The sequence below is a fragment of the Triticum aestivum genome, chromosome 2B (genome assembly GCF_018294505.1).
Source record: "Triticum aestivum cultivar Chinese Spring chromosome 2B, IWGSC CS RefSeq v2.1, whole genome shotgun sequence".
NCBI lineage: Eukaryota > Viridiplantae > Streptophyta > Magnoliopsida > Poales > Poaceae > Triticum > Triticum aestivum.
The window spans coordinates 728,103,349-728,120,171 of NC_057798.1; the positions used below are offsets into that span (position 1 = coordinate 728,103,349).

Here is a 16,823-nt window from a genome sequence, read left to right on the forward strand (position 1 = left end):
ATGAACCAAAAATATGCCAATGGTTGCATGCTCTTGGACTTAGGGGTTTAGCATGGAGGACTACAAGTAGGAGAAAGAATCAAGGGCCAAAGAGAAAGAAATAATATGGTTGCTCTACAAACCATCATGATGAACCAGAATGGAGATGAGGTTGATTCACTCAAAATTTTCAAAGAACATCCCTGGATTTTTGCATATAATGGAATCATATGCTCCTACTGACATCCCACAATTTTGGTGGAAGCTAGAAACAAATATGTAAAAGGGCTGCAGTGCAAAACTGTCCACTGGACCAGAGAGGAAAAACATGTGTAGCACTCAAAATATGCAATGAATGTACTATATTATTGCATAAAAGTGATTTAGAGGCATCACATGACATCTCCAAATTTTGGTGGAATTTTTAGTTAAATGTATCAAATGGTTGTAGTACAAAAAGAGCTCCAAACTTAAAACAAGTCATTTTAAAGAAAATAGCTCAAGGTGAAATAATTTGATAAATAAATCTACTGATTAGGAAATTGTCTTAATGAGATGGCATAGAAGTTCAATATGTTTGGAAGGATCCACTTGGGAAAAATAAATCCTTAATAATAAAAGAAAGGTTTTGAAATCAACAGAAATATCCTTGCAGGCAAAATTTTAAACTCTTGGCAAAATTTTAATAACTAAAACCTGGTTAAATTTTTGGGGTGTTACAGTTACTACCCCCCTTAAGAAAAATCTCGTCCTCGAGATTTGCTAAGAGCCGTTGTGAAAAATAAATACTCCTTACGTGTTTGAGCGGTTGTGAGTCTGCTGCCGTGGTGCTGCGCGAATAAAAATAATCCATGTAGTGAGGGGATAAACGTTGCGGCAACTTAGGGAAAGGAAATCTCATTCTAGGATTTTTCGCGGTTACACAAGTTAGTCACGAGGAAAACTAGTCATACTAGTAGAAACTGAATACACGACTCGTCGCACACATTAGAGGTACCATGCACAAGTTACAACAGAATAATAAATGCCGAAATAACAAACACAGCAGTGACGTCTAAAATGGAAACGGTAACTGGACGGGGTCCTGAAAAAATGTCTCTGGGAATGGAATACACTCCTCCTCTATCGGAGGAAGTGGATTGACCAGTCGATGTATGCGTCTCTCCAGATCGGGCCTCAGTAGTCTGCCAATGGCAATCTGAGGATTTAAATCAATGAGATTCTGGAGATAATCCATCACTTGCTGGTTCAAATGCTCTTGTGCGATGATGTATTGGATGAGGTTGGCTAGTACGGGGTCTCTCTCAATCCGCCACCGGGAAAATATGTTACTCCCCCGGGCGTTGCACGGCTCGGAAAGTAATAATATCCTTGTTCGCGGGCATAGGGCACTGCGGATTGAAGGCGAGCAATCGCTTCTTTCGCAGCAGCTTCTATGGCCAGGTGTGGGGTTGGCATAGATTTACCCACGAAGGAAACTTCCGTTGGATCTTGATTGGAGTCTACGGGAGGAATGTGTACTGCTGCCCAATATTCCGAGGTGGAAAAAGTGATTCTCGATTTGAACAGCTCGTACTGGGGTGGATATGTAGAACCCATAGTACTGCGGGTAAAGTCCCACAATATCTTGACAAAGCTACCTGGGGTTGCATCTGGGGTTCTCAGATGAATACTGGGGCTCGGCATGACAGGAAGAAGGTTGTGAGGGTGGTGCACAAGATGTGGGGTGCTGGGTAAGATCACAAGGTGGCCTTTAAATAGCAAAGGGGCTGGGTCATTTTACCGTGGTGAAAGGTAATAAATTTACCAGCTTAGCTCCAAGGTCGGGTCAGTGTCAGAGATACACATATCTCATAAAGAGACGTGTTACTGTGGTTGTCGTTGGGGTTGGTTTTGGTAGCTGTGCCTGGTGAATGTGCAACTATGTGCTAACAAAAATACGCAAGGCTACCATTAAAACAGAGGCACAACGACAGGCTGCGTTAATACACAAGATTACATGATTACAAAACGGGGATACTCTGAGACTCGGCACTACTCGTACAGCTTAGTCTACCTCGTTTACGTCTAAACGGGCATGTCTGGTGGATGACGAGGCTTCTCCACGTGTCTCACTGCTGGGATTAGTCGGAGATGGCGGAGGAACTGCAGGGTCGGGGTAGCGATGATGACCATCGCGGGGATTATTGGCCACAATCCCGTTGGAGTGCGTTCCCAAAAGGCGTTGAAGCACTTCTGGGGTCATCACAGTATCTTGGATGATGGCTGGGGCTGACCTTAGGGTCTCGATCGGGTGTCCGAACAACATGACTGGGTTGTCGGCGTCGGGCTCGTCTTCTCTTCTGGATGGGGCTCGACGAACCAGCTCTCCTCGAGCTGCGATCAGATCAATAGTGATTTTATCGAACAATGCCTCTAGTGCACTTACATAGCGCACTAGGTGCAACAATGCGGGATCTGTCTCGTGATCTCCATTTGCAACTTGGGGTGGTCTACCATACCCTTCACGTCTGGGGTAGTAGTAGAACGAGCGACAGTTAACTCTGGGCGACAACTGCCGAAGTTGAACTATAGCCTCTCGAGCAGCTAGCTGGATGGCTTGTGGCTCAAAGGAAGTTGTTCTTCCGGTGAACCTGTAGGGGCGTTCTGGAGATAGACCCCTACCGTAGATGTGCACAGTGGCCCAGAATTGACGGCTTTCACCACTCATGGACCCTTGGTACACAACATATTCTGGAGGTTCTTCTAACACATAGGCACGACGGGTGAGGTTTGCGAGTATGGTCACAAAACCTCCAAGGTTGGTTGCTGTGGTCTCGTTGTGCACGACGGGGCCTGGCATCTTGGCTAGGTTGGGGAAGAGGTTGTGCTGGGTTGGGGCTAGCGTGCCCTTTTTATAGAAAAAGGGGACGGAGTCTTCCTTCGCACGCTTGTGAAGGAGACATCTTGGGCGCTGGTCCCTAGTGCGTGATCGACAGGCTAGGTTGATAGGTTGGGCACCGACTGCCAAAAGTGTCAGGGTCACTGTGTGGCTATCTTGCACAAGAAGCTTGGCTGGGGTTTGGTTAAGGTCTGGTGGGTTGGTTTGCCTAAAATTTTCGACCTGGCTAAGATAGGATTAGCCAATGGTCAGCCTGGCTCTGATACCAAGTCTGTGGCGACCGATTCTCCGGGTACTAATTCCCAGAAAATGGCCCTTGTGCTCATCAGCCCCAGGATAACTGTTAGCTGATGAGGCACCAACTTGATACAGAAATTCCAAGCAAAATACAAAATATGTAGTATAAGACCATTTTGGTCTGTGAGTACAACAAATGGGTTCTAGTGGTTGATGGCGGAAGCGGGTTGTGAAACATCAGTGTCTATGGGACTCCATTTCCCACGGGAACAGCTGACCAGGTTAACTCCTATCTTCGCGAGGCTGCTATCACCGTTGCTTAGGTTCCGGGGCTGTCAACACGGTCACTCCTTTCCGCGCAAGAAATCTGGCCAAGACAATAGCCAGGGACAAGCCAGTGAGTACTTTGAATGTACTCGCAAACATTATGAACACAAGTATAATATGACAATGATGTGCTGAAAAATATTTTATGCTCATGACGTCAGTCACAAAAGATAATTAAAACTTTGATGCGAGTAAGCATGTTATATATGAATATGCAATGCCATAGAAGCATTAAAAATTATGAAATAAATAACAAGCATGCCACAGTCGGGCGTCTGAGCGACACCACATAAAGGGCTTTAAAAGAAATGCCACAGTCGGGCGTCTGAGCGGCACCACATAAAGGGCTTTAAAAGAAATGCTACAGTCGGGCATCTGAGCGACACCACATAAAGGGCTTTAAAAGAAATGCCACAGTCGGGCGTCTGAGCGACACCACATAAAGGGCTTTAAAAGAAATGCCACAGTCGGGCGTCTGAGCGACACCACATAAAGGGCTTTAAAAGAAATGCCATAGTCGGGCCTCTGAGCGACACCACATAAAGGGCTTTAAAAGAAATGCCACAGTCGGGCGTCTGAGCGACACCACATAAAGGGCTTTAAAAGAAATGCCACAGTCGGGCGTCTGAGCGACACCACATAAAGGGCTTTAAAAGAAATGCCACAGTCGGGCGTCTGAGCGACACCACATAAAGTGCTTTAAAAGAAATGCCACAGTCGGGCGTCTGAGCGACACCACATAAAGAGCTTTAAAAGAAATGCCACAGTCGGGCGTCTGAGCGACACCACATAAAGGGCTTTAAAAAAATGCCACAGTCGGGCGTCTGAGCGACACCACATAAAGGAGCGACACCACATAAAGGGCTTTAAAAGAAATGCCACAGTCGGGCGTATGAGCGACACCACATAAAGGGCTTTAAAAGAAATGCCACAGTCGGGCGTCTGAGCGACACCACATAAAGGGATTTAAAAGAAATGCCACAGTCGGGCGTCTGAGCGACACCACATAAAGGGCTTTAAAAGAAATGCAACAGTCGGGCGTCTGAGCGACACCACATAAAGGGCTTTAAAAGAAATGCCACAGTCGGGCGTCTGAGCGACACCACATAAAGGGATTTAAAAGAAATGCCACAGTCGGGCATCTGAGCGACACCACATAAAGGGCTTTAAAAGAAATGCCACAGTCAAGCGTCTGAGCGACACCACATAAAGGGCTTTAAAAGAAATGCCACAGTCGGGCGTCTGAGCGACACCACATAAAGGGCTTTAAAAACAACAATCATGGTGAATATTCCGGAGGTAGAACCATCCCAGAGATACTCGATGATAACAATAATATCACGGGTTAGTCAATAATAATAATCATAATTATCACAAGTCACAAGTAGAAATTCTCGTTCTGGTTTAACAGTTTCACCTCCGAAGACCGACACTAAGACCGACACTTGACCCTTTCCAGACTGTAGTCCTTAACCAGGGACACGACTATTCGAATAGATTTAATCTCTGCAGAGGGTGTACTCTTTACCCACGAGTAACGGATTCCATTAGTCCATCGGGACTAATTCCGTCTACGGTCTTTTAAATGAAAACACACCTGACTTGCACACACCAGCTTAACTCACACGTGTCTGGAATCACCCACGACACGTGCCAAGCAAACTCTAAGTGGGGAGGCTACAACCTCGATTAGCATGGGATCACAAAATTTATACCGCGCGCAAAACTGGGGAAGCTACCCCCTCGGCTACAACCGAAAACACCCATGCCCCCTGACCGGATGACTGGCTTTAATCCATGGCCGTGGTACCCTCATCCCGGCCCCTCTGTACGGTGTGTGCTAGAAAGGGGTTGACAAATTACTGAACCGTACTCTACTTGCTGTAGAGACGAGTGGTAGTACGGAACAAGTATGGGGGTTACTGGAACAAGACTCGATCTACGGTCGACTCAGGAGGTTTATAATCTTCCCTGCATGTCATGTATAACAACAACATTACAACCAACAGGATCACCGCTCATTATACCCTACCATGCCATACCGGACATAACCGTCCCGACGGTGACCGGCGACAAACTCATGCCTACCCAAGGCAGAGGTTTTTCCCAGGTTCCTGCCGGTATGCATGCAAGGCACATGAGGATGATTATCATCACAATTGTGTTCATTTCCAACAGCATGGAAATCAATAACATGCACCCATGCATAAGATCATATCACATGAAATAACAAGTTTCTCCAAAGTGAGGTGATGTTATGAACGTGTCATCGAACACGCAAAAATATTATGCCGGGGTTCAGAATGCTTGCCTTCAGGTCATGGGAAGGCAGGGTGCATTTCAAACTCTTGAAATACTTCTCCTCTCTTCAAAATCCTATTTTTGAAAATATAAATGAATTAACACACAAAATAAAAATAGCACAAAAAGTTGTTTGAAATTTTTTCCAAATAAATCTTAAAATAAACTAGACAGAAATTGAGAGATGTAGGAAAAGGAATCAATTCATTTGGAGTTATATTTTAAAATATATAGCCAGTCCAACATTTGGTCAAAATCTGTTTTTAAAAATAAAACAGAAAAGAAAACGTTTTAAAGAAAGACACGTCGAAGGCATATTCGAAAAAGGCGCTTCCACTTACTCCTGCGTGGACAGGCGCTGGGTCACTGACGGTGGGTCTCGGGGCCCCACTGGTCAGGTTTGACCAGTCGCCCTCCCTCCTCTGCCACTGGCCGAACGGAGGCGGGGGCTCCGGCGATCTCCGCCGGCGTTTGGTGGTTCCTCGCAGGCATCCGAGTGCAGGAATGGATCTGCCGCTCCTAGGCGGTCCTTCCGGTGGTCGCAGGGTCGCCGGGGGTGGAGGGAGTCGCCGACGGCGAGCTCCGCGGCGGAGGAGGCGTTCGGGTGGATAGTGAGTTTGGGGCTGCGGTGGTCTCTGGCCAAAATCGAGCGCGGGGTTGTGCTCGCGATAGGGAGGGAGAGTTCTTGGTGGAGAGAGTGGAGAGGAAGAGGCACTGGTGGCGACGGAATCGACCGGAACGAGGCGGCGGCCGAGCTGACCGGAGAGGTTGAAGACGACCTCCTCGCTACGATTGACGACTAAGGGGGGGTACGAGAAGGACGGCGTGAAGCTGCCTGCATGATCGGAGGAGTCCGGGAATCCCTCTTATAGCAAGTCCAAGTCAGTTCGCGGCGGCCGGGGATAAGCTCGCCGGCGAACCGCCCTACTGTACTGCAGGGCGACGTGGCGGTGGCTGGCCGGCTCCAGGAGCTACAGACGAATGCTCCACTGTCGAAGGAGGCGAGCTGGCACGCTGTGGTGGCTTGGGCGGCGCCGTCCACGGACGCGGCTGCAAGCGTGCCGCCAAGAAGCTTGCTGCGGCGCTGCTGTAGCGAGCGAGGGGCGGTCGGGGCTCTTGGCATGATGCAGCAAAGGGGAAAGGATCAGGACGAGCTCGGGGAAGTTTATCCAGGGGCGCGCTTGCTCGGGCGCGGGCACGTGCAAAAGGCGTGCTCTGCTCGCGCTCCGGGCGTGCACGGCGTCTGCTCGACGAAATGCCAGGATGGCCAAAACTGCTAGAGATCAATTGCAAATCCACAGGTCTGGGTTAGAGACCATTAGCAGGCTACTAGACAACTTGGTTTGGACAGATGGGAAAGTTCACAACACAAACGTACAATCATGCCAAAACTGTTCATGCCCACAGGGTGTTTGACAAAATGCCAGAGGCACTTAGGCATTTCTTGGAGTGACCAAAACTTCCAGAGTGGGGTCTCTTTAGGTGAAAGAGAGGGTGGTGAGGTTAGTTTGTGAAGAGCACAAACTTGCTAGTGCAAGTTTTGCAGAACTTCAAATCTGGACATGACTTAATGGCATTATTTCATGAACCAAAAATATGCCAATGGTTGCATGCTCTTGGACTTAGGGGTTTAGCATGGAGGACTACAAGTAGGAGAAAGAATCAAGGGCCAAAGAGCAAGAAATAATATGGTTGTTGTACAAACCATCATGATGAACCAGAATGGAGATGAGGTTGATTCACTCAAAATTTTCAAAGAACATCCCTAGATTTTTTGCATATAATGGAATCATATGCTCCTACTGACATCCCATAATTTTGGTGGAAGCTAGAAACAAATATTTAAAAGGGTTGCAGTGCAAAATTGCCCACTGGACCAGAGAGGAAAAACATGTGTAGCACTCAAAATATGCAATGAATGAACTATATTATTGCATAAAAGTGATTTAGAGGCATCACATGACATCTCCAAATTTTGGTGGAATTTTTAGTTAAATGCATCAAATGGTTGTAGTACAAAAAGAGCTCCAAACTTAAAACAAGTCATTTTAAAGAAAATAGCTCAAGGTGAAATAATTTGATAAATAAATCTACTGATTAGGAAATTGTCTTAATGAGATGGCATAGAAGTTCAATATGTTTGGAAGGATCCACTTGGGAAAAATAAATCCTTAATAATAAAAGAAAGGTTTTGAAATCAACAGAAATATTCTTGCAGGCAAAATTTTAAACTCTTGGCAAAATTTTAATAACTAAAACCTGGTTAAATTTTTGGTGTGTTACATCTGCGCCGGTGATTCATGGCGCTCTCCACTTCGGAGTTTGTAGCGGAAAGCCTGTCCACATCCTCTGTAGGAGGACAACTCGGCGTTGTCCCCATGTCAGCCTCCACTCATGAGTCCGGTTCAGGAATCCGGCTGCTTGGGGCGTGGCCGGCAGGGTCTCCGGATATGGTCCGGCGGCTACTCTTTCTGCCAGGACATAATGAAAACTTTCACATTTCAGCAAAAATAATCATGGAGCAAGTTCAATTTGTACCTCTGCGCTGGCATCTCAATCCTAACCGCCTTCCTCTTAAGCCTGCCTGGCCCGGGTGCCCTTTGCTGATGAGCCCCCGCAGGCTCAGCACGGCGTCCCAATGGCCGTTTCTATAAAAATGCAACATATGCACGTAAGGTACGGCATAATTCGGAAGTTAGGGCTCCGGCTTTACTTACATTCGACACTGGGAGAAGCCCGGGATAATCGGCGAGGATGGCCACCAAGGTGCCGTCACGGCTTGCTTGATAGAATGTCCCGTCGACAAGCTCCACAGATATATCTGGATCTTCTTCAAGTCCGGGGTCGAGAGCCCGGCCAGGATCCTCTGGCTGCGGAGGTGGGCTGTTGAACTCCTTCACGGCCCTTTTCAGTTCCTGCTTTGAAAATAGCAAGGTGAATGTTGGTGACAAAGGACAGAAGAATGAATAAAGTCGAGTAAAGAATGATAGCTTACCCAGCTTGGGGGGGTTGTACATGGAAAATCCATCCCGCGGCTTAATGCGGAAGAACTCCTCTTCTTCTCCTTTGTATAAATCAGACAATATTCTCACAAGAGCGGTGGCGGAGTCCAGACCTTTACGGTTGCAACGAGTGGTGTCGTCTTCTCCGTTGAAGTGCCACATGGGTTTCCCCCGATATTGAAGTGGCTGCACCCCCCGCATTATGCATATTGACATAACTTCTATTATTGTCAGTCATGATTGGGCCAGTACTTTTATCCTGCCCATCAGATACAGAATTTCTCTGTCATCTTCCTCCTAGGGGCTCCGAGGGTGCCAACTTTGGTGTTTCTTTAGCGGGGCATTGGTGAACTCAGGAAGGCCTGTCCGGACTGGGTCCGGAAGGGGAACATCATCTACATAAAACCACTCTAAAGGGCAGTCTTCGGATGCCTTCTTTGGAGTGCCCGACAGGTATCCGATCTGGGCGACGCGCCATATTTCGGCTCCGCCTACTTGATATATAGATCCCTCCTGATTGCGAGGGACGAGGTAGAATAGCCTCTTCCATAACTCGAAATGAGCTTCGCATCCCAGAAATAGCTCGCAAAGGGCAACGTAACCTGCAATGTGCAGTATGGAGGCAGGAGTGAAGTTGTGCAGCTGGAGGCCGTAGAACTCCAGGAGCCCGCGGAGGAATGGGTGGATTGGAAACCCAAGTCCTCTCAGCAAATATGGGACAATGCCTAACCGCTCCTCCCGAGATGGGTAAGGAAAGTTCTATGCTTGCTCCCCGCCGTTATAGGTGGCTAGTCTGGCTCGGACGGGGACCATGTATGCTGGTGGAAGAAACCCTTGGGTCTGCAACTCTACTAAATAGCTATGAGGGACTGAACACTTTTTCCAATCACCCGGCGTAGAGCTACGAGAGCAAGAGGAGGAGCTGCGGTGACCAGCCATGATGGAATGGTTTTCCGGACGCGCTCTGTTGAATGCTTGCTTGGGGGAAGATGATGAGATTTGGATCTGAGGATCCCCGTCTCTTCAAATAGACGGTTTGCTTACAGGGTCAGGGTGGCAAATGTAAAAATGCCCCGGCTCCTCGTATTCGCTCGACACGTGGAGATAGCCATTATTGAAGCACAAAAGCCGAGGAGTGCAACATTAATGGGAAGCCGGACACTGTTTGCTACGACAAGTACTCTGGATTTGAAGAAGAACCCGCCTTGCAATGCCGAAGACAGTCTGCGCGCCGGAGTCATCGTCATTGAAGCCTGGTTCGGGGGCTACTGAGGGAGTCCTGGATAAGGGGTATCCGGACAGCCGGACTGTTGGACTATGAAGATACAAGATTGAAGACTTCGTCCCGTGTCCGGATGGGACTCTCCTTTGCGTGGAAGGCAAGCTTGGTGATTCGTTTGTTAGATCTCCTTCTCTGTAAACCGACTCTGTGTAACCCTAGCCCCCTTCGGTGTCTACATAAACCGGAGGGTTTAGTCCGTAGGACAACAACAATCATAATCATAGGCCAGCTCTTAGTGTTTAGCCTCTATGATCTCGTGGTAGATCAACTCTTGCAATACTCATATCATCAAGATCAATCAAGAAGGAAGTAGGGTATTACCTCTATCGAGAGGGCCCAAACCTGGGTAAAACATTGTGTCCCCAGTCTCCTGTTACCATTAGCCTTAGACGCACAGTTCGGGACCCCCTACCCGAGATCCGCCGGTTTTGACACAGACAACCAGCACGCGCTTTTCCGCCATTATTTCTCCCCCCGGGTCCAGCCAGGGGGCGCCCTTTCTGGAACCGTCGCCTGGATCCCGAGGGTCCAGGAAAGAGGCGCATACCCAAATGGCGCCATGAAGGAGAGGTGGAAAGAATGGCTGGCCTGGTAGTGCTGGATCGTGGAGGAGGACCCACCGGAGTTGTGCCGGAGAATTCGTCGGGAGCCGCTGCTCCGCGGCGTAGACTGGAGCGACGTCGACCCCAACGACCAGAAGTTCTCGATCGCCACCACCAGGATCCACCACCTTACTGAGGCCGCGCTCACCCTCGAGATGATCGTGGCGGATTTCATCCACCGTCCAATTGCTCCACTGCACAAAAAGGGGAGGCCGGCCTTGGACTTCAGGAACGCGACCAACATCATGAGGCTCCGCACCAGTCTGCAGAACAACCACACGGTGCTGGGGCACTCCTGGTACTGCCGGAGGCTCTTCTAGCTTGATGTGTTCACCAAAGGCAAGGTGGAGAGGACCGGCAGGGCGGCAAAGTCCGGCAAGGTCATTAAAGGTCCGTTGTTCGGGCTACCGTCGGGTGTGGTCCCACTGAGCAACAACACTCGGTAGGCCGAAATCCTCGCCATGATGCCAGTCGTCAACGCGCACAGTCTTGACCCAAACTGGGTCGAGCCCTCGGCACACCAGGTGAAGGATTCCTTCGACAACCTTGTCGAAGAACTTTCTCACGATGAGCCAGTGCTCATCCAGGACACCACCCAGGAGGAGCTGGACTACATCACTGACAGGGCGGCGGAGGCGGAGCTCGCCAGGCTGGCCGGCGATGCTAGCGGCATGGAGAACGAGGCCGCCGCAGCCATAGAAGAAAAGGAACTCACCTAGTGGGTGGAGGCTGCCAAAGGGGCGGACGACGTCATTATCAAGGCCCCTCTTATCAGGGACGCCGTTGAGGAGTCATCCGAGGAGGAGGTCGAGGCTGTCAACCCCTCGGCCGCGAAGAAAAGACGCACCCTGCGCCGGGCCAGCTCTGGCGAGCCGGTATGACGCGGCAGGGGCGAGCCATGACAAGTGGCGCCGATAGGAACTGCACGTGTGACGCGGGCCGCGGAGGCGAAGAACAGAGTTGCGGTGGCGAAGAAGACGGTGACTGCCTCTTCTTCGTCCAAACGCTACCGGACTCCATCGCCTTCTCCTCCCCCGGCAAGCGCGAACACGAACGTCGCCTTCGACTTCTCATCCCTCAGCCCGAGGAGGAAAAGGAAAGCAGCAGACGAGGAGACGGAGGAGGAGTAAGCATCCTGCCCCCATCATTCCTGTCCTTTCCAGCCGCGTTACTTATCTTGAATTGTCTTTGTCTTGGCAGGGACATGGAGACGTTGACCATGTAGGTGAGGAAGAGGGCCAAGGCCTCGGCAAGCATCCAGCCCTCGACAAGCACCCCAGGCGCACCACTAGTGGTGGAAAGTAGCCCGGACGACAGCCCCCGATGCAGCCCCTGGCTCAGCCCCCAGCATAAGTCCACCAACCATTCCTTTCCTCGTGTCCGCCGGTGTGTGGGGTGCCGATGCTAACCTTGCCAGACTCGCAGGAGAGGAGCGATAGCAGGAGGAGCCAGTGAGGGCTTCTCCTAGCATGCCACTGCCTTCTCCCACACCGCCCCAGGGGCGTCCCCGGAAAGGGCATCCACCACCGAGCCCATGCAGGCGGAGGAGGGGGAGAAAGTGAACTTAGGTGCTGGCAGGTCAATCCCAGCACCGGAAGTTGTCGGGGAGAGGGCCACCTCTCCTCAGCTCGGCACAGGTGAGCCCATTCACCCCCTATTTTTGCTAATTTCTTCTGCTCTCTTTTTCATTTCTTTTTTTGCTTGGGTCTGCCTCATTCTCCATACTGGTATCTAGGCGTTCCCTCGTCGGACAAGGGGACCACGGACGCCACCACTAAGGAAGCTGCCAAGGATGCTGAGGAGGCTGCCTCGGGGTCTGCCAGAGGGTCTGACAAGGCCATCGATGAGGAGGCCGGCAAAGGGCCCGCCGGGGACGCCGGCAAGGGTGCGGCTATCAAGGAGGAGGCCGGCAAGGGGCCTGCCGGGGAGGACGACAGGGGCGCTGATGCCGAGGAGGAGGTGGTCGACAATCAACCCTCCTCCTCCGCTGCCTCCGGCTCAGGCAGGTACCTGAAGGTGGGCGACAACTTGTTCGTCCTCCTTCCAGGGGCGGCGAGCACCGGAGCGTCCGCCGAGGGGGAAATTTTTGATGACGAGGTGCTTGCCGCCGCCGGCCTTGAGGTTGTTGATGAGCCAAGCTCTGGTGGCGGCTCCCAAGAGGAGCGGCTTCTCCAGGCCATAAGTGCCAACTTCAACAAACTCCAGGTGCGCCACCGCGCCTGTCTGGACCAGGCAAGGACCAAGGAGGCGGTGGTGAACAAGACGGAGGCTGACCTCGAGAAACACGTCGCTGAGGCGCAGGCCGGGTTCCGCCAAGCCCATGAGGAGCTGAAGGTCGCCGAGGAGCAGCTGGCTGAGCGCAAACAAGAGCTCATCTTCAAGCAATCCGACATTGAGAAGGCCCAGGAGATGGCGAAGGCACAGGCTGACAAGGATGAGGCCATCCGGCACCAACATGAGGTCGCACTGAACTCCCATGAAGAGGATCTTGCTGAACACGAGGCGACACTTGCCGCCAAACTTTGCGGCAAGGATGAGGAGGTTGAGAAGCTTTCCGCGGCATGGACCCAAGAACTAGAGCATAAGCACAAGGAAGCGCTCGATTCCCAGGCCCCGTCCCATGACAACAAGGTGAAGGAGCTGGAGGCGAAGCGAGACGGCCTGGCGAAGCAGATCCTAGAGCTGTCCTCGGAAAAGAACACACCCAACGAGGCTCTGGTCGAGGCACAATCCGTGATCCTTAGTAGGGCTGAGCAGCTCTCCACCGCCAATGACACTATCAAGGACCTGAAGCTCAACCTGGAAGGCCTTGAGGGGGCGCTCGAGGAGGCCAAAACCCGGGAGGGGAACCTGACCCAGCGCCTGGCGGAGGAGGAGCAGCTCCGAGCAAATGAGGCCGCCAATCTCAAAGACCGGGTTGATGGCGAGAAGCGCTGGATTGGTCGCCTTGCCGCCGTTGCCAACAGAATCACCGAGCAATTGGCTAACATGAAGATGCCGGACATGAAGTACGCCCCGGAACCAAATCTGAGCCCCAACGCCAGTCTGACCATCTTCTTTGAGAGTGTCCTTAGGGCTCTGGAGAGGCTTCACTCCAATCGAGCAAGCTCCTTGGCCGATGAGGCCCGGATGCTTTGCCAGGGCGCCATGACCAAGGTCCTCACCAAGCTGGCGTACTGGAAACCCAGCCTCGACTTCGACGCCATGCTGGATAGCTTGCCGGGCGACGCGGGCCTCATAGGGCTTGAGGAGTGCATCGAGCCCATCATCAGCCGCATTAGCGGAATCCAGAGGTTGGAGGGCCAGCCCGGGACTAGATGCCCCGTTCCTTGTCGTCGCTGCGGGTTCATAACCAAGACAATTTCTATCTTTAGTTAGAACCGCAGCAACAATTGATGTAATATATACTCTGCAATATTTTTGGTATGATGCACGTTATTTCCCTGTTCAATCCCCCTTTGTATGTCCACCCTATGTTTATTGGGTAGGCTTGTCGGCGCATAAACCCAAACCGCTACGCTCTGAAGGACGGATCCTTTAGCGGCCAGCAAGGTGTGCTTGGTGCCGTGCGAACCACCTTGTCGTTCTCAGCGCGGCCACCTGAACTGCCGAGCGGACTAGAGACAGAGCGAGAGCGTTGCTAATATAGGATGGCCACCCTGCCATTCTTGATGCAGCCGCTCGAACTGTTGAGCAGACTTGAAATAGACCAAGGGCATTGCCAATAACGAAAAGGCCCCACTGCGTGCAGGATTCTTGTACAGGGGAGAAGATCTTTGAGGGGATTAACCATATATATAGAAAGGAAGAACTCAAAGTGTTGCGCAACTTATCTTCTCTGTCGCCGTGTGGCCGTTCGCTGCCCCGATTGATGACGCTGCTTGCCTAGTCGTCTCCTTCCTTGGAAGCCATGGCGACTAAGAGCTACTGAACTAACTCCCAAACCAGATTCTCTCAACAAGCGCCCCTACCTGGCGCGCCAAAGATGTAAGTGGAAACGACACCTATGGGATCAAAACGGGATCCCTACTGCGGTTGCGGGGCACGTGGTTGAGAGGAGAGCGGGATCAGAGGCCAATTCAGAGCACACGGGTCGTTTACCCAGGTTCGGGCCGCCTCGTGCATAATACCCTACTCCTGCCTGGAATATCTATTTGAGTGTTCTTGCTGTTCTTGAGCTAGCTACAATGAGTGTAACTTGTCCAAGGGTCCGAATCCTTTTCCTAGATGCCTTGGGCCTCCTTTTATAGGCAAGGGGATTGCCACAATGGCACACAGGAGGTGGCATCGGGGTACTGTGGTTAAGCCTATCGTTAACCATATGGGACAAGGCGCATTAAATGCGAACCCCCATCCCGTCCATTGCCGCTCCACCCTGCTTCGACACGCGTCCGACCAGCGGGGCGCATGGCACCATGTAGGCTGGCCGGCAGCTAAGGTGGCGCCATGTAGGCTGGCAGGTAGCTGAGGTGGCGCCATGGAGAAGTCCTCACAAAGATTTGCATGCCACCACATAGGAGTTGCTGATTTGGCCCTGCCTAGCTGGTGGGCTGGCAGTTGCATGGGGAGTGGCGGCGAGACCGTGGCAGGCGCGGGCCTGACCGTAGATGTCACAGACGTCCTCGGCAAGGGCCTTGCCGGGGCCCCGGCAAGGGTCTTGCCGCGGTGTTGTAGTCGTCCCCAGCAAGGATGTTGCCGGAGGTCTTGTGCGCTTCCTTGGCAAGGATCTTGCTAAGGTTCGTCGCCTTCTATTCCTCCTCTGATTTGGAGCGTCTCTTTTCTTCACAAAGATCTGCATGCCACCACAAAAGTGCCTCCCGAGTCCTGGTTCCAATGAAGTTGAGAACCTTGGGCTCAAGGGTGGCGCGTTCAGCTGGCATGGGGCTGGGCCAGTTGCCCTGGCAAGGCTCTTGTTGGGGCCGCGGAAGCTGCCCCGGCAAGGCTCTTTCCGGGGAGAATTGCCTTGCCCTCTTGGTATTCTGGTCTTGGCATTGTGTTGGTTGTTCTGCGGCTCCGGCCCTTCCCCTTGCCCTGCTTGGCGTGGTCGTGGCCGCGTGGCTCCGACTGCCCGTGCACTTAGTAAGGGGGTACAAAGTAGTGCCCCTACTTTAGTACACCGATAAGGGCATATTTCCAACAAGGAGAAGGTCGGCTACTGGGCGAGGGTGCATGGCTCCCGCGACAGCCACCACGGAGGCGTTCCTCCACCTCCAGAGGAGCAGGTCGGCAACTGGGCGAGCAGTGGCGGGGCAGGGTCAGTCAGTCAGTCCTGTAGATCGACGAAATCAGAGAGAGTAGAGGAGGCATTGGCAAGGGTGCGTGAGTGTGTACCTACACCACCGTTGAGGAGGGCATGGAGGGGCCGGTGGTACATGGCGGCCATTGGGATCGGCGGGGCAGGGAGGAGGGGGAGGAGGCTCATGTCCCTCTATGTGCTAGTACTCGCCGGCGGCAAGTGGGTTGGTAGAAGAGAGGAGGTGGAAGGGAGGCCGACAATGGAGGGGATCTGGATCGAGGGTTGGATGTTTTTTATTTTTTCAGACAAACAGTGGTGGGTGGAGTGGGATGGTTGGTTGGGTGGATCAGGGTGGGTGGTGTTGGAATATACTGGTAGCGCGGGCATCTGACATGTGCTACATCAATTCACAAAGTAGTAGCGTAGGTTTATAACCCTCGCTACTATTATGGCATGTCCTCGGGGGGGCACGGTAGAGACTGCTTAGTAGTAGCGAGGGTTAAAAACCCGCGCTACTACTATCAACTTAGTATTAGTGAGGGGTAAAAACCCGTGCTACTAGTAAGTCGAAGTAGCGAGGGGTATAAACCCGCACTACTAGTAAGCGTCTATGTATAAGCTTTTCCCTAGTAGTGTAAGTTTGATTGTGTTATATCTTTTATGAATACCGATGCTTTTCAAAAGTTTAGCATTATATATGGACTTAACTCTGAGATAGTAGCATCCTTTTGTGAATCTTTTTCTACTCATGTTGATCTCCCTAAGGAGAAGTGGTTTAAATACCACCCACCTATTAAAGAAGAAGTTAAAGAACCGGTAAAAGCTAAAGAAGAAACTATCATTTACAATGTTGATCCAGTTGTTCCCACTGCTTATATTGAGAAACCACCTTTCCCTGTTAGGATGAAGTAACATGCTAAAGCTTCAACTCTGGTTAACAAAAGTTATGTTAGAACACCGAAACCATCTGAACAAA

The 16,823-nt window shown here is 51.3% G+C and overlaps 1 pseudogene; it reads right to left on the minus strand.

The window, feature by feature from the left end:
- Positions 1 to 15,994, minus strand: part of LOC123042328 (HVA22-like protein i) — a 100,835-nt pseudogene extending 84,841 nt beyond the window's left edge.
- Between the last annotated feature and the right edge of the window lie 829 nt (positions 15,995 to 16,823).